Source organism: Pseudonaja textilis, chromosome Z (assembly GCF_049901715.1).
Source record: "Pseudonaja textilis isolate UNSWEBS1 chromosome Z, rPseTex1.2, whole genome shotgun sequence".
Lineage (NCBI taxonomy): Eukaryota > Metazoa > Chordata > Lepidosauria > Squamata > Elapidae > Pseudonaja > Pseudonaja textilis.
The window spans coordinates 19526398-19545429 of record NC_142008.1 but is presented as its reverse complement, the minus strand read 5'-3'; the positions used below and the strand labels follow the sequence as shown (position 1 = coordinate 19545429).

The 19032-nt window shown below is 44.4% G+C and overlaps 1 protein-coding gene across 1 annotated transcript in view; it reads right to left on the bottom strand.

Moving 5' to 3' along the window:
• Positions 1–17480, bottom strand: part of LOC113442496 (uncharacterized) — a 32018-nt gene extending 14538 nt beyond the window's left edge. The window contains 1 exon segment of the mRNA XM_087915499.1: positions 17330–17480. The gene's annotated coding sequence lies outside the window, so the exon portion shown is untranslated.
• Between the last annotated feature and the right edge of the window lie 1552 nt (positions 17481–19032).

Here is a 19032-nt window from a genome sequence, read left to right as displayed (position 1 = left end):
TGTGGGAAACAGGATCATACAATTGGGCGAGACTCATTGTGTGGAGATTCTTAATCTCACTTGATAACCAACTTGCTCAGCAATGGAAATTCTGGCACCAATTGTGGTTATAAATCAAGGACTACCTGCATAATATATACATCTAAAGTAACACTTATATGAATGGTAGAAATGCAAATGTTGTTTTAAAAAAGGAAACAAGCCTTCTCAAGCAAACTGTTCCTTCATCCTACAAAGTTGTTTTCAACAGGTTTTTCTATTTTACAGATAAAGAATCCTTCACCTACTGGGTACTTTTTATATGTGTTGGGGGTGTAACTCTGGGAGTTTCTAGCTTTAACCACAATTTTGGAGATTGCCAAGTGGATTGGGGTGTTAGATTTGGGTGTTAAGAGTTAAACAATGCTGAAAGCACACACACACACACAGAACTAGCTTTGCCTTGCTGGCAAATTTTATTTTTCACATCACCTTGCTGTAAATAAGATTGGAGTAGGCAAATATTCCTTTAAAATCAGATGATCTCCAGATGTCCTACTTTATAAAATAATGCTGGTTTTCCATTATTATTATTTCTAATCTCTTATTGCACCAATGTGCCTACCGTCCCTGTCCTATTGTTCCTTTTATTTTTCTTATATGTACCCCTGTATTCATAACTATGTTTTTTTTTACTTATACCTATTATCTTGTAAGCAATTGAGTAACCAAATAAAATAAATAAAAATTTCCCACATTTCTCGAAAGAAATCAAAGTAAACATCTCAAAGTAAACCGCTCCAAACTGGATTGCAGAAAATACTTCAGCAACAGAGTGGTCAATGCTTGGAACTCACGATCTGACTCTGTTACATCCTCAAACCCCCAAAACTTTAACCTTAAACTGTCTATTGTGGACCTCACTCCATTCCTAAGAGGTCTGTAAGGGGGCCTGCATAAGCGCACCAGCGTGCTTACCGTCCCTGTCCTAATGTTCCCATTTATTCATACTCATTTATTATATATATACTTATACCAGTTTATACTTACATGTTTGTATGTTATGTTCATACTTATACTTGTTTTCTCATACATGCTAGACAAACTAAAATAAATAAATAAAATAAAGATAGACCGAGACTGGCAATCCTTTTTCAGCATAAATAATCAAAATTTTCTCTACTCATGTGGAGTTCTTATTCCCAAATGGAGAACCCAGGCTCCTTTTTTTTCTTTTTCTTCACAACACTACATCCACTCTTTGCAAACGTTGCCAAACTCCTTCTTAAAAATGATCTAGCGAACTTTTTAAACACACTGGGGTGGGGGAGGGAAGGGAGAGACAGAAAGGAAAGAAAGTTCACAATATAGTAATCTTAATCAAGCAACCTGAGAGGCTTACCTAATATATATATATATATATATATATATATATATATATATATATTTTTAGGTAAGCCTCTCAGGTTGCTTATATATATATATATATATATATATATATATATATATATATATATATATATATATATATATATATATATATATATATATGAGAACAAAAGAGCAGGAAAACAATCCCCTCTTTTCTCGGTTTCTGGTCGAGGTGAACCAATGATCGAAAAGGGCCCCCAGGGCAGGAAAGTAGCCCTTTCTTTTCCCTCCTTCTACGGGACCTTGGAAGGGGACGGGGAAGTGTAAGGTTTCTGAAAACACCCTTCTCTTCAGTTGCTTTAAGCGCCTCCCTTTCGTTCCCTGGATGCCCGACTATTGCAAGATTCCTCCCAGGCTGGAAGGGTTTTCTTCCCCCATGAAGAAGAAGGAGGAGGAGGAGGAGGAGCGCCCCTCAACACTCCTGGCTGGAGAATATGCAGATCTCCATTTCAGGGGGTGGGCGCAGAGATGCTGCTGCGCTCAGGCGAACCGGAATGAAAGCCAATCAGCCTCGCAATTAAATTATCTCTCTTCTTATCTCCCGTCCCCCCGCCCCAAAAACATACCGATACACAAAGAGACATTCCCCCACCCCCATGCCCAGCTGGTTAACCTGATCCCGACTCGAGCCTTTTTTTTTAACGCGTTTGTTCACCTTTCATAGTTGCGAGTAGGATGTGGCATGGAAGAGGAGGTTAAGTGCGTAAAAAGCCTCAGAACAAGGACACCTGTAGTACCTGTGACTGAGATCTGCCTAGATCAGGGGTCCACACACTTGGGAACTTTAAGACTTGTGGACTTCAACTCCCAGACTGGAGAATTCTGAAAGTTGAAGTCCACAAGTCTTAAAAGTTGCCAAGTTTGGAGATCTCTGGCCTAGATTACAGCAGTGTTTGTCAGCGGTGGCTGCTCTGAAATGAGAGAATTCTGGGATATAAAGTCCACACATCTTAAGAGGGCCAAGGTTGACAAGCACTTGCCTACAGTGTACAGGTAGTCCTAGACTTGCAACCACAACGGAGCCCAAAAATTTATGTTGTGAGAAGTTTTGGGTTTTGCTCCATTTGATGACTTTTCTTGTCATGTTCGTTCCTCACTGTCTTTGCTTGTCCGAAGGTTGCAAAAGGCGATCATGTGACCCCGGGACACCACAACCATCATAAGTGTGGGTCCTTTGTCAAGCATCCAAATGTAAATTGTGTGCCAATGGGGATGCTGCTCAGGTCATAAGCATGAAAAATATTCATGTCACTTTTTTCTGTGCCGTTTTAACTTTGAATGGTCACTAAATGAACTGTTGTAAGTCAAGGACTACCTGTAATGCCTGCTAGGGATCCATGTCGACAGCTCCCTTCAGGCAAAAGCTTTAGAGCAGTAAAGTAAAGACCTGGTAGATATAAAGTTGGATAGGTTTATGGCTTTACTTGGTCTGTTTGAGTTTGATTATGATATGGTTCTATATGGTTATGGGAATTCAAAAAAGGTCTAATTCATTGTGACATTATGAGGAAGTCATTTTGGTATGTGCTTTGGCTAAACACAGGAGCTCTAGAAATTGCAAAACACCGTAAAAAAACATATCTGGAAATTAAATAACTATCCAATTATGCAACTCAAATTAAAGGGCCAACAGTGTGAGTTTATTTATACCTTGCCTTTATTATTACAAATAACTCAAGGCAGTGAACATATCAAGCACACCTTCCTCCTATTTTTGTTTGTTTGTTTTGCTTATTCCACACATAATTAAATATTCTAGTCACTATTTATATCTTCTTCTATCAGATTCAGATATCTCCACCTCTTTAACTGTGCCAAATTCTGTCGTGTAATACATAAAATGCGCAGCAGCCTGACCCTCAAATCTGCTGACAGATTAATAGAATTGGAAGGGACCTTGTAGGTCATTTAATCCAATCCCTGCCCAATCAGGAGACCCTACACTATTTCTGACAGAAAGCAGTCCAGTCTCTTCTTAAAAGTGTCAAGTGATGAAGCTCCTACAACTTCCAAATGCAACTTCTGTCTGCGGTAGCTCCTCAGATATTGGAACATTGCTATCATGTCTCCTGGTACTTCTTTTCACTAAACCAGGGGTAGTCAACCTTTTTATACCTATCACCCACTTTGTTAGTAGTACCTACCGCCCACCAATTCCACAGTAATGATGATTTATAAAGTAGGGGACAAAACCCCTACCACCCACCATGAAAGCTGGAACGCCCACTAGTGGGCGGTAGGTACTGCACTAGACTAATCATTCCCAGTTCCTGCAACCATTCATCTTATGTGTTAGCCTCCAGTCTCCTAATCATTCTGGTTGCTCTTCTCTGCCCTTTTTCTAGAGTCTCAACATCTTGTGTGGTGTGGTAACCAAAACTGGATGCAGTATTCTAGGTGTGTTCTTATTAAGGCTTTATAGAGTGGTATTAGTATCTCATTTGATCTTGATTGTATCCCTCTGTTAATGCAACTTAGGATTGCATTGGCTTTTTTGGCTGCCGCTGCACACTCATATTTAGCTGGTTGTCCACTAAGGTTTTTATGTATCGAAGATCCAGTTTGGGTAGTGTGTAAACATCAGACTAGAATCTAGGAGATTTCTAATTCTGCCTAAGACACAAAGCCACCTGGGTGACCTTGGGTCAGTCACCTTCTCTCCGCCCTAGGAAGAAGGCAGCTGCAAACCACTAGGACTACTCCAGACAGTCCCCAGATGTCAAAACTAAGTCAAAGGTACACAAAAGTTTTTATGGACTAGTCATTGGTACAATGAAAGTTTATGTTCTGATATTTGTAAACAAAGAAAGAATTTTGCAAGATCTCAGCCATAATCATGTATTTCTAAATTTACTGTATTTCTACTAGCAGTAGGTTATCTATACCCCAATTACTCAGTGCTGATTAAAACAATATGTACCTTTATTTATATCATCTTTCTTCCATATACTTATTTCACATCTTTTTGTTTTATTTAAACAAGCTAAATTGAATCCATATTCAATACAGAACTGAAATGCACCTTTGGAAGAACTGGGAGCCCCACCAAAAGTCTTCATTTTGTGTGGAGTCATTTTATTACCTTAAGGAATGAAAAGTCCTGCCTACAAAAAGATAATTCATACACACTTAAAATATAGATTAGTTGTTTTAAAATGGTCTTTTGAACACAGGAAACTCATTTGAACTTTGAATAATGAAAAGAAACTGTTATGTCCCTGGAACTCTAAGGAGTTCCCACTCAGGTCCGTTCGCGCTGCGGGGGCGGCTGCCCCCTCGCTCATTGGTTGGTTCTCCCCAGCAGCCAGCTATAAAAGCAGGCTGCGGGGTCCAACCAGTTGCTGATCGCTGCGAGCCAGTTCCAGGCTTGGCAAGCACGTTCAGTCCTTTATTATTCTAATAAAGTATTTGTTGCATCCATGCCCTGGTTCAGCCTCTCATTTCCCAAACTTAACACTGGCGACGAGGATGGGATGGCTACCAGAGGCACATTGCAACCGCTGAATCACTAGCCGCTGATCCGCAGCCAGAGAGAGCGATCAGCAGGCAATAGAGCAAACGCTGATCCACAGCTAGAGAGAGCGATCAGCAGACAACGAGCGAACGCTGATCCGCAGCCAGAGAGAGCGGTCAGCAAGCAGCGAGAGTGAGAAGCGTCTGTAGCCGCTTGTTAGCCAAGCTACAGGGAAAGTGAAGCACTGCGAGCCGCAGCCGCTCGTTTCTTTAGGCGCGAAATTCAACACGGCTGTCATTTGAATTTCTGCCCTAAAAGTACAACGCGGTGCTGTAATTCAAAGTCACTGACACCCACGCAGGCGCGAATTTCAAAACGCTGCCAACGGCCGGGCAGCCTAACCACGTGTTAGCCCAGAGAGAGAGAGAGAGTTGTGAAAAGCCTCTCCAGAGCTGAAGTCACTTGCCTGCCACAGGCACAAGAAACCTTCCTGCTGCTACCCCAGAGAGATTTTTCCAACAGATTAGACAACCTGATTTCCTCACTATGAATTCCAATTCAGTCTTCCCAGCGTTCAAGCCGGATGAGGAGAAGTGGGAGTCATACAAGAACCGCTTTAACCATTACATCGACGCAATTGGGCTGGCTGATGCAGGGGAGCACCGGAAAAATCATATTTCCTGACCTACTGTGGAGCCATCGTCTTTGACACTGCCACAGCACTCGTGGCTCCACGTGAGTTAAAAAAACGTTCCATGGTCAGAACTGTTAGAAATCCTTACTAACCACTATTCTCCCAGACCCTCACAGATTGCCAGGCGATTCACCTTCCGTATGAGGAAGCAATCAGACAAAGAGACCATCAACCAGTACATGGCCGCCCTCAGGACTGCAGCACTCCATTGTGGGTTTGGAACCTACCTGGAGGACATGCCCCTTGATCAGCTAGTCTGCGGAGTCAAGGATCTCCACCTCCAAAGGTGCCTACTCGCTAAGAAGGACCTCAACCTCGCACAAGCCGTCGAGAGGCCCTGGCAGCAGAGCTGGCAGCACACTCAGCCACCGAAATCCAAGGTCCTACTTCCAAGCTAACGGCAGTTCCAGTCCCTCCGAAGAGGTGGTCATAGAGGAAGGCCCCAGTGATGAAACCGACATCCACCGCCTCGCCAACGCCAAGCAACCACATGTAGGAGCCAAGCAAGAAAGCATCAGTCCACACAAGCACATCACCCTGTGCCTATCCTGTGGTGGATCTCACCCGAGGGCCACCTGCAAATTCAAAGGAGCCACCTGCAACATCTGCCACAAAAGGGGGCACATCGCGAGAGTCTGTCAAGCCTCTCACAACTCGGCACAAAGGCACCCTCCTTCTCACATTCTGGTCCTCAGAGGCAAGTATTGAACTGTCACGCACCACCATGCCAAGCACACTTGCCATACCATTAGTAAAATCTCTCTCTCCGTTTTGTTAGAAGGTAAACCTTGTCGCATGGAGGTTGGCACAGGGTCAGCGCTCTCAATTATCTCATGGAGCACCCTCAAGAGGCTACAGCCCAGTCTATCAAGAAGCCGGCCCAGAAGTGCCAGTTTAGCCTGAAGGACTACCAGGGAAGGACATTCCTGTAATCGGCAGAGGCAAGTTCCTTGTCAGTTTTAAAACTTTCAAAGGTCACCTACCTCTAGTGGTACTTAACGGCAACCTCCCCACACTCTTGGGGCTTGATTGGTTTCCCCATCTAGGCCTAGGGCTAACAGGAGTCCATGCTGTCTCAACCTCTGACACTGACTCCTTATTCGCTGACTACTCAGATGTATTCAGCGATGAGCTGGGGTGTTATAAGCGGTACCCCTATCTCATTCTCAGTTGACCCCCAAGCAGTCCCAATCAGGCTAAACCGCGTAGAGTCCCATTCGCTATTCGGCCTAAATTAGATGCAGAATTGGATAAATTATTAAAACAAGGGGTCATTGAGCCAACAGATTTCGCCAAATGGGAGACGCCATTGTCACACCCTCAAAAAGACGGTAGCCTGAGAATTTGCTCAGACTACAAAACCACAATTAATAAGTTTTTACAAGTTAGCGCTTACCCAGTGCCCGTCATTCAGCATTTATTACACACTTTTGAACCTGGCAGCATTTTTGCCAAATTGGACATGTCTCAAGCGTATCAACAGTTCCCTGTTGACAACCAAACAGCGGAACTCCAGACCATTGTCACCCACAGGGTGCTTTCCGGTGCAGGCGTCTCCAATTTGGCGTAATGTTGCCCCAGGCATTTTTCAATCCCTCATGGAGCGGATTTTGCAGGGCCTCCCTGGTGTAGTACCCTACTTCGGCGACATCTTAGTCTCGGCCAGGGACAGACCCCAACTCTTCCAGAGAGTTCGAGCAGTGTTAGAGAGGTTCAGACAGCATGGCCTCAAATTAAAAAAAAAAAATGTGCCATTGCCACTAGACAGGTGGACTTTCTGGGTTATAAAATTGATGCCTCAGGCATTCACCCCTGGAGTCCAAGGTTAAGGCAATTCACGAGGCACCCACTCCAACCTCCAAAGCGGAACTGCAGGCCTTCTTGGGGCTATTGAATTTTACGCATCCTTCCTGCCCCATAAAGCATCAGTGGCAGAACCCCTGCACAGACTGTTGGATAAAAAATCGCCTTGGCACTGGGGTCACAAAGAAGACTCCGCTTTCGCGCGCAGTCAAATCACTACTCACGTCAGAGGCGGTCCTTATTCAGTTAGGCCCCAACCTTCCATTAGTGCTAGCAGCAGACACATCCCCTTTTGGAATTGGGGCAGTGTTAAGCCACAGGCTCCCCAATGGCTCGAGGCTCCCATCACTTTTTTTTTCCAGGACGCTCTCTGCGACAGAGCGCAATTATAGCCAAATCGATAAGGAAGCTCTAGCAGCTGTCGCAGCAGTGAAGAAATTTCACGAATTTCTCTTTGGCCACTTTTTCGAGCTGGTCACGGATCATAAGCCTCCTGGGTCTACTAGCTGGGGACAAACAGACCCCTCAAGTCCTGTCTCCTAGAATGACGAGATGGACTCTTTTCCTAGCGGCATACTCGTATAGACTCATACACCGTCCAGGTAAAACATTGTCCCACGCTGACGCCTCTCAGCCGCTGCCCCTGCCGGCTCCAGCTGAAGACCCTGCACCGGTCCATGCTATCTTTGAGGTCACCCAATTGGACCTCCCCATCACTGCCCTTGACATTGCGGCCAAATCCAAGACTGACACAACGATCGCCCAGGTACTGGACTGGGTGAGGAGGGGGTGGCCGGGCGGTGATGTTGAAACCAAATTTACACCTTTCAAGACCCGCCATACAGGAATTATCCAGTTTGCAGGGCTGTTTGCTGTGGGGCACACGAGTGGTCATCCCGACCTCACTGCGTGCTCCGAGTTCTGGAGGCGTTGCACGAGGGGCACCCTGGCATCGTCAGAATGAAGGCATTAGCACGCAGCTACGTATGGTGGCCGGGCCTCGACGAAGACATCATCAGATGGGTAAGCTCCTGCCATCCCTGCCAGGAATCCCATCCAGCCCCTCCAATTGCCACCCCACTAAGTGGGAAAGCGCCAGCGCTCCGTGGTCCAGAATTCACATCGACCCAGCCGGCCCGTTGCACGGAAAAATGTTCCTGGTGGTCGTGGACTCCTACTCTAAGTGGATTGACGTGGCACAACTATCCACAACCACCACACTGGCGATTACCAAGGTATTAACTCGCCTGTTTGTAACACACGGGCTTCCAGACTCTATTGTTTCCGACAATGGCCCCCAGTTCGCATCAGCCGAGTTCAGCCCGCTTTGGCACAACCTGGGCATCCGCCACATCTTCACGCCCCTTTCATCCTGCCAGTAACGGATTGGCTGAAAGAGCCGTTAGGACCACTAAAGAAGCTCTAGCTAGGTTCAGCAAGGAAGACTGGCACCACAAACTCTCCCGTTTCTTGATGAGCCAGCACTCAACCCCGTGCACAGTCACTAATAAGTCCCCAGCTGAGCTCCTGATGGGCAGACGCCTGCACGGACTGTATTGGACAGGCTTTACCCACATTACTGCCCTGACTCTCCTTTGCTTCCACATCGGGGGTTAGGCATTTTGTCTTACAGGAAACCGTGTTCGCGAGGAACTTCGCTGGAGACCCTCTGTGGATCCCGGCAAGATCGTGGCCATCACCGACCCAGGTCATATCGGATCAGACTGGAGGACGGCCGAGTCTGGAGAAGGCACCTGGACCAGCTGCGGAGGCGCCACAGCACTCTCGCCAGCAGTGACTAGAATTACAGACCGGGCGAGGCCACAGCATCAACCCCACATCAGCACCAATTCCGGTGACCTGCTTACACCAGCAGCCGATCCAGGGAATCCGAACACGGACAGCGACTTCCAGATGGCTGACCAGTCCGAACCAGTCAACGGGAGCACATCCCCAGTGACCAGCCCTACGAGTCCCGAGCCAACCCGAACCGAGGGACGCGTTCGTGACTCCCTACCGATCCAGCCTTCCCCTACAGACTCTGGACTGACAGACAACCCACCAGAGTTGCGCCGTTCTGGGCGCCAGCATAAACCTCCGGCCTACCTTAAAGACTATGCGTGTTTGCATCTGGGGGAAAGGGGTGTTATGTCCCTGGAACTCTAAGGAGTTCCCACTCAGGTCCGTTCGCGCTGCGGGGGCGGCTGCCCCCTCGCTCATTGGTTGGTTCTCCCCAGCAGCCAGCTATAAAAGCAGGCTGTGGGGTCCAACCAGTTGCTGATCGCTGCGAGCCAGTTCCAGGCTTGGCAAGCACGTTCAGTCCTTTATTATTCTAATAAAGTATTTGTTGCATCCATGCCCTGGTTCAGCCTCTCATTTCCCAAACTTAACAGAAACCATAATTCTAATAGCTGTTGTACTTGACTTTTTGCACCCAGATCCTTGTTTTGAAAATTAGCACTACATAAGTTCCTACTATTTAGAAACTCACAAAGATATATGTTAGCTCTAAAAAAAGCGTAGCATTGTTTCAAAACTCCCAAATCCTAACTGCAATAGAAAACACTGAAACTTCAGTTTTGCCTGCATGACACTTATGATATAATTTTGGTCAGGTGATTGGGTGGGTCTATGCAAATAAGATCATTTTCCAGTGAATGAAAAAAAGAATAGAAAATGAAAAAAGTTTTAATATTACATTACTATAGTAACTTGGATGTTATTTCTTTAATACTGTATATTACAACTGCTTAAACATCCTGATGGGCAAGTCTGACTGAATGCTAAAGTATTATATATTGCAGTGAGTGAAGCATTAAGCTTCCTCTTAATTTCCTGATGGTAGTATTTTTCTCCTTCCATTTTCAAACGAATGGAATATTAGAAATAAATTATCTATGTACATTTGTATTTAATTCATTTTGGATGGCACCTACTGCAACTTACTGAGGAGGCCTTTAAATTGAAAATAGGCTCAGGGTAACTGCAAAGCAGTGGCTCAGTGGCTAAGAGGCTGAGCTTGTCGATTACAAAGGTTAGCAGTTCGGAAGCTCGAATCCTTAGTGCCATGTAACAGAGTGAGCTCCTGTTACTTGTCCCAGCTTCTGCCAACCTAGCAGTTTGAAAGCATGTAAAAATGCAAGTAGAAAAATAGGGACCACTTTGGTGAGAAGGTAACAGCGTTCTGTGTGCCTTCGGCATTTAGTCATGCTGGACACATGACCACAGAGACATCTTTGGACAGTGCTAGCTCTTGGGGTTTGAAATGGAAATGAGCACACCCCATAGAGCCAGAAATGACTAGCACAAGTGTGCAAAGGAAACTTTACCTTAACTGTAAAACAGGATTAAATTTTATATGGCAGCAGAAGAGCAGCACCTCCTTAAGGCTGGTTACAGAAAGCATGAAAATTGAAGGTACAATAGCTCATAGATTAAATGTATAGTCTTGAAGGAAACTTCTTGAACTAAATCCAAAAAAAAGACCGCCTACAGCACAAGGACTTTTGCATGACCGTTTAACCACTGTAGTTTTTGGCTTCCCTACAGTTTATCATGACCACTAGCAATAGATAATTAAAATATCCACTGTGGAGAGGATGGAAGAGGGAGAAAGAGAGGGAGGGGATGAAAGAGACAAAGAGCAGTAAGAAGGATTAGGAATTATGGAAGTAACTAGAGTGACACTTAACACCAAACCAAATTTATATTATTATGTGCACTTTCTGTAACTATGCTTGGTGATAACAGCATATATTATTTTCCATGTTAGAGGCATTTATGCAACATGGCTGATTTAGCAGCTACCCAAGGGGAAGCAACTCCACTGTAGTTTCCATATACTTTAGGTGTGCTGTCTCAGCCAGTCTATGGGAATTGGATAGTTACTTAGGAATCGTGAGCTGTCCCCTTAAGGGAATGCATCATGGTAAATGTAGTTAAAGGTATCCTGGGAAATGTAGTTCATGTCACGTGGCCACATCTGTAATCCTGATTGGTCACTAAATTGACCCTCAAAGGGTGGGGGAATTTTCCCACACTTTTGCCTGAACTCACTAACTCATGGAAGATTCTTTCTATCGCTACGAGATGGGTTAGGAGATAACCATCTTTTACTACAAGGCAGATATACAAAGGATTGGTCATTAAAAAAGAACTTCATCACAAATGTGAGTTATGAGGATGCCTGATGAACCAATAAATGTAATTTGTTATAGATGTCTTGTTGAGTTTTCTATCTGCATCTGTACAGCTTCAAATCCACCTCTGTGCAGAATGCAGAAAATTAAGTGCCTTGTCAAACAGGTTTGGACATCTACCCAGATTTGCAAATGCCTCCTGTAGGCTTTCAGATCCTACCATTTTTTTCTAAATCAATTTTTGGGAGAAAAAACTCAGTTCAGTTGACATCAACCCTACCACCAATAATAGGGCTAGGGGATCTTTATGCCTTCAACCCAGGGGTGGGATTCTACCAGTTTAGCATGGTTCGACCAAATCAGTACCTCCGAAGATCATCTGGGAGTGAACTAGTTCACTCTGATAATCAGCTGCTGGGCCCAGGCTCCATAGTGACCTTTATTTCCTGCTTTTGATGTTCAGCTATATCACATGGCACAGCAGATTGCCACATATCAACTGTTGAAGAGACAGGGAGAGTGCAGTAGGTCAGTAGAAATGCCTCTGCACACATACAAAGCATGTGCATGCACGCAAAGCCTGCCCACCAAGCTACACCAGTCGAACCGCTGGTAAACCAATTTGAATCCCACCATTGCTTCAACTCATGGTTATTATCATGTGTGGCCAAGGGCAAGGCATGAATACTAAAGGAGACTCAAAACAAAGATCCTAAAACAGAAAGACACTCTAGGAATTTGTCTCTGTGCAGGAAGAAGGAAGAGAGGGCTACAATAGTTGTTTTGCCTTCTTTCTATGACAAAATTGATTGAGGCAGGGTAATTTAGCATCAAATAACTTTAGGGCTATCTTTGTAATACTAGTAATATTCTCTAAATCCAGTTTTGAATGACATATTATGTATCTCCCCTCTTTAAACTCAGGCAAAGAAAGCCACTAAATTATTTTTTAACATTAATGCTTCATTCATTGCACTATTCCAACAGGCAAAATCTCTCCCAGGCCCTCTTGTTCAAATAATTGGCTTTTCACATTTTTTTCCTAAATACGAAGATAGTTGTTGCCATACTTTAATTATGCCATTTTTATTTTTTATTTTACCTTTTAATATCTCAATCTTTATTTCCAAAAGCCATTTTGCAGTGTAACATAAACAGAGGTCTTATTATAGGAATACAGAAAATGTTAGCTGAGTTTATTGTTATTGTTTTTTTCTAATAGATATTTCATAATTTTAGACAACAGAGGAAATAGGTTTTTTCCCCACTTTATTATTAATGGCTGTCGATATATTAAGACACATCTTGGGGCTGCCTGTAAGCAAGATCCTTTTCTGGAGTTCCTTAAGCAAAAAAATAAGAAATATCACTGAAACAATTATGCCAACAGTGAAAAAATTGCATTTCATTACCAGCCAATAACTTTAATGTTGAACTGTGCCTAAAATTTCAATTAACTCAACTTTTACTGAGAGAGATGTTCTCCATAGACCTTCCATAATTTTTTTTGCCTTATCTTACTAACAAGATATCCTTACAGTTGAGGAAATCACAAAAAGATTGGTCATTTCAGTATTAATCAATGTGGAAGAAAGTGTTGTATATAGACATTTGCATACTCGTAATACCACATTCTGATTGGATGACCACTGCCGCCTAGCAATTGGCGGGTTAACAACTGTTGTGATTGGTCCGCCAATGGCGGGAAGTTTAAAACAATGCCATTGGCCATGAGCCACGAGCAGCCACTATAAAAGAGGCTGCCGCGGCTCGAGTTTAGTTGACGTTACTGATGCTTAATAAAGAGCTGAATTCAACTCGAGTCTCGAGTCCGTCTTTCGTTCCACAACAGAACACTGGCAACGAAGGTGGGATTGAGAGGAAAAAGACTGTAAGCACATGGCAACAAGAACCAAGCTATCGACGAGATGGCCGGAAATAACTCACCACCCGCACCGTTCAACCCAGCCGAAGAAGACTGGGAGCCATATATCGACAGGTTCCTGATGTTCTTAGAGAGTAACAAACTGCAAGGAATCACTGACCAGAGGAAGGGAGCCATATTCCTGATGCATTGCGGCCCTACAATCTTCAAGATGGCCAAGGCATTGGAGGAGCATGCGAGTTTCTCAACATGGACAAAGCCATGAGAGACCGCATAGTACTAGGATTGAGAGACACTACTTTACAAAGCAAACTGCTGAACCAACCCAACATCACCGTGAACAAAGCTATCGCCACAGCCACCGCAGCCGAAGCAGCGAAGAAATCAGCGGCTACGATGCGGCAAATGAACACAACCAACCGAGAAACACAGAATAGCCCAAACCAAAGCTGGAAAAAGAAAGCAGAAGGTACCCAAAAACACGCTGCTGCAACCACCCACCATGAAGACATCGCTTCCTCGTCCGACACTGAAGACGAAGATGAGGAAATACATAGGCTTCAGTCGGAATGAAACCAGCGACAAAAGAGAGGAAGGAATCCCGAGTTTCAGTGTGCCAGATGTGGAGGAGACCACCCGCGTTCAGAGTGCCGTTTCTTGGACACCATCTGCAGACACTGTGAAAAACGGGGGCACATTGCAAGGGTCTGCCGAAACAAAAAGAGCTATAGTCCAAAAAGAAGAGGCAGCGCGCGCACACACACACACACACACACACACACACACACACCAGAGCTAGAGAAAGATAGACCAGGCGTCGCTGGAGCCGAGAAAACAGAAGCAAGCAAATCAATGAAAAAGAAGAAACACACCAAACTTTCATCATTGGAAATGCCAGAACAACCCATGCAAAAAAGGTTCACATAAACATCAAAATAGAAGGGCAACCTTGTGAGATGGAGGTGGACTCCGGCTCATATTTGTCAATGGTATTATGGAACACAATAAAATACCTGATACCCAACATCCAAAGAAAAGAACTCAAAAAGCAAAGCTTGATGTTAAAAGATTACCAAGGGAACAAGATTCCGGTAGTTGGATTGGGACATTTCAAAATAAATTTCAAAAGACATACCGAAGTCCTCCCATTGACAATCATCGACCGAGATCACCCCAGCCTGCTTGGTTTAGAATGGTTTGCACCCTTAGGAATCAAGGTGACAGGAATCAACAGCGTCTCCGAGACGGACTGGGAAGAAAGCCTGATGAAGGAGTTCCAGGACGTATTCGATGGGATGCTAGGCAAGTACCGTGGGACCCCTATATCATTTAGTCTGAACCCAAACATAGCCCCCATCCGGTTAAAAGCCAGAAGCGTCCCCTTTGTCTTAAAGCCAAAAATTGATGAGCAACTGAACAAACTCATCGTACAAGGGGTACTAGAGCCAATCGACCATGCAAGATGGGAAACCCCGATTGTAACCACCGTGAAACCAGATGGGTCCATGCGCATCTGTGGTGACTATAAGGCCACCCTAAACCACGCATTACAGCAGAGCGCATACCCCATTCCAGTAGGTCAGCACCTTTTGCACTCATTGGGGGGAGGAAAAGTTTTTGCAAAGCTTGATCTCGCACAAGCATATCAACAATTGCTGGTTGATCTCGAGACAGCAGAGGCACAGACTATTGTAACGCACAGGGGGGGCATTCAAATGCAACAGGCTGCAATTTGGTGTCAGCGTGGCCCCAGGCATTTTCCAAAGCCTAATGGAGCATCTCCTACAAAAACTAAAAGGTGTGGTCCCTTATTTTGATGATGTATTGGTATCCGCCGGAAATAAAAAGCAACTAAAAGACCGGCTAAGAGAAGTCTTGCAAAGATTTAGGGAAGCAGGACTCAAAGTCAAAAAATAAAAATGCCAACTTGTTACAAATCAGGTCGAGTTCCTGGGATACCTTATTGATGAAGCAGGAATCCACCCCACTGAAAAAAAAAAAAAAAAAGAAGCACCCAGACCAAAAAATAAAACAGACTTACAGGCATTTTTGGGACTCATTAATTTTTACAATGTCTTTTGGCCGCAGAAGGCAACAATAGCAGAACCACTGCACAGACTACTCGATAAAAAAGCCACCTGGACCTGGGGCCAACGAGAAGAAGCTGCATTCCAGGGAATTAAAGACCTAATAACGTCTGAATCTGTATTAATCCAATACAGTGACACGTTACCACTGACTGTCACCTGCAACACATCACCATTCGGTGTGGGCACCATACTCAGCCACACACTATCTAATGGCAGACAGGCACCAATCGCCTTTTACTCTAAAACGCTGTCAAAAGCCAAAAGAAACTATAGCCAACTCGATAGAGAAGCCTTAGCCACAATATCGGGGGGCAAAAGTTTTCATGAATACCTGTATGGTAGGACATTTTCCTTAATTACTGACCACAAGCCACTGTTAGGAATTCTGGCGGGAAACAGAGCCACCCCCAACATCCTATCACCAAGTATGACACGGTGGTCAGAATTCCTTGCAGCCTACAACTATAAACTTGTCCACTGACCAGGAAAAGCAATACTCCATGCCGACACACTGAGCCGCTCACCTCTACCAGACCAGGACGACAACCCAGCTCCTACCACGTCAACATTCCAAATTGAAACATTACCAAATCTGCATATCACCGCATCAGACATTGCAAAGGAAACAGCCAAAGACACATTGATGGCTCGGATCCTGAACTGGTTAGGAAGGGGCTGGCCGGAAAACGATAAGAATGAAAATTTTAAACTCTTCAGAACCCAGCAAACTGAGCTGTCAGTTGAAAAAGGATGTATACTTTGGGGGGATAGAGTTGTTGTTCCAAAAAAAAACTACAGGAAGAAGTGCTGGGCATGTTGCATGAAGGACACATGGGTATGGTAACGATGAAGTCCCTGGCCAGAAGCTACGTCTGGTGGCCAGGGATGGACAGAGACATTGAAACATGGGTGACAACATGAAATAAATGCCAGAAGTCCAGACCTACTCCCCCACTAGCACCGGTCCTCGACTGGGAGACACCAAGAGGCCCCTGGTTGAGGATCCACATAGATTTCGCCACACCCACAAAAGGATATACATTTTAATCGTTGTCGATGCCTACTCAAACTGGCTGGAGGTCAGCATCATGAATTCCACAACAACTGAAGCTGTCACCAAACAACTAAGAAAACTTTTTGCCATGCATGGGTTGCCGGATCTGCTAGTTTCAGACAATGGCCCCCAGTTCACAGCCTTAGCTTTTGAACAATTCCTCGCAGAACAGGGCATACGACATGCCCTGACAACACCAGCTCACCCAGCTTCAAACGGAAGGGCGGAATGCATGTTTAGATATACAAAAGAGGCATTGGAAAAAATTGACACAGGTGACATTCAAGACAAAATCAATACAATGCTCACAATCCAACATATAACACCGAGCACACCGACGAACAAGAATCCAGCTGAACTGTTGATGGGCAGAAAATTGTGGACATATCTGGATAGGTTGCACCCCACCTACAACCCTGAAAAGCCACCAGACTCCTCCAGTAAGTACCACACATTTATACCAGGCAACCTGGTATATGCAAAAAATCTTACTGGAGACCCGTTGTGGCTACCAGCCACAATAACACAAATAACAGGGCCCTGGTCATGCCGGTTGGAAACGACGGATGGCAGGACCTGGAAGAGGCATGTCGACCAGTTACGGTCTCAAACTATTGAATGGATCACCGACACACCCCAAAACACAGAACATGCACACACACAAAATCCAATAAAAAATAACAAAACCAGAGAAACAAAACCATCATATATTAAAAAAAGGGAAGACCCTCCATTAACAAGACAAAAAACAAATCACCAACCCATTCCAGAAAGCCCAACAAAAAAAACAAAATACTTACTGAAAGGCGAGTTCGGGAGAAAGGAGCTGGAAGACACCCAAGGAAGGAGCAGCCAAGCCGACTCAACCTGCCCGGAAAAGCCAGGAGGGAGTGGCAAAGCTGAATCAACCAGCCCGAAAAAAACAGGTGGGAGCGGCATGGCTGACTCACCCTTCCAGGAGGTTCCAGAGAGAAGGACAGGAGAGACAGCGATCCTGTCCGAACCAACTGATGTCAACACAGAGACTGAGCTGCGGAGGTCAAGTAGGAACCACAAAAGCCCCGCCTACTTACATGACTACGTAACATAGTGTTGGACCAAACCAAGAGGGGAGGGGTGTTGTATATAGACATTTACATACTCGTAATGCCACATTCTGATTGGACAACCACTGCCACCTAGCAATTGGTGGGTTAACAACTGTTGTGATTGGTCCACCAACGGCAGGAAGTTTAAAGCGATGCCATTAGCCGCGAGCCGCGAGCAGAAGCAACTTGACTTTCTGTTTTTTCTTTGAAGATCTTTAGCTTCTTATACAAGAAGCTTCTTCAGCTCATTTCATTTCTTGAATGAGAAATGAAATATCTTCAAAGAAAAACCAGAAAGTTCAATTGTCTCTTGAAAAAGCATCTTTGGGACAACTATTACCTGAATGGCTAAGAATCTGCATAGACATTGATACTAGGATTCTAAAGAGAGAGGGAGGGTGAGAGAGAGATACAGAAAGAAGGAGAAAAAGAGATATAAAGAGACATAGAGGGGGTGAGAGAGAGAGGGAGGGGGAGAGAAAGAGAAATACAGAGAGAAGGAGAGAAGTGGGGAGGATTTACAAGAATTAAAATCTGAGTTTAGTTGACCATGTATTGTAAACTTCCAAAAGGCAATTTTTAATAAATTCAAAGGAACCGGAAGCCTGATTCAAAGGATAAACTAATTAAAAATGGCTGGAAATTCCTAAAAGCACAATTGCAAGCAATTACAAGAAAAAAAAAACAATTGGAGGATATTCAGAGAAGCTTAAGGTGGGTACATAAAATACCTAGTGAAGATCAGAAAATGAGGCACATATATAGAAAGTGGAACGATGGAGGGTCATTGAAGAAGATGTAGCTCAGAATTGTTGCATACTTTGCCCTGCAGAATAAAAGCACAGTATGCTTCTTGGGGTATTATTAAACTTTTACTTCCTAATGGTAAGGCCTTTTTTTGGAATGCTAAAAAGGAAGCTAGTCTTTACCCTCTCTATAAAGTGCAAGAGACAAAATAAATTTCTGAACACATCTAAATACTCACTAAATGTATATAAATAATTATCAACTTATACCCATTCATTTAGCAGCCGTTTGAAGTTAAAAAAATGTGACTCAGGGGTCTGCAAACACTCAAAGAACCATTTGAAAAGAAAACACCAGGAGCCACAAAACCTGGTTGGGTGTCCCTCCCTCCTACCCAATCACATGATCCCCTAACCATGCCTACCCAGCCAGTCATTAGAGCAGACAACTGGTTGTTAAAAAACACTGGGAGCCACGAAACCCTTTTGACATCTAAAATATATATCAAATTATGTCCTCCCCACTTCTCTCCTTCTCTCTGTATTTCTCTTTCTCTCCCCCTCCCTCTCTCTCTCACCCCCTCTATGTCTCTTTATATCTCTTTTTCTCCTTCTTTCTGTATCTCCCTCTCTCACCCTCCCTCTCTCCTCTCTATTTATCTCTCTCCC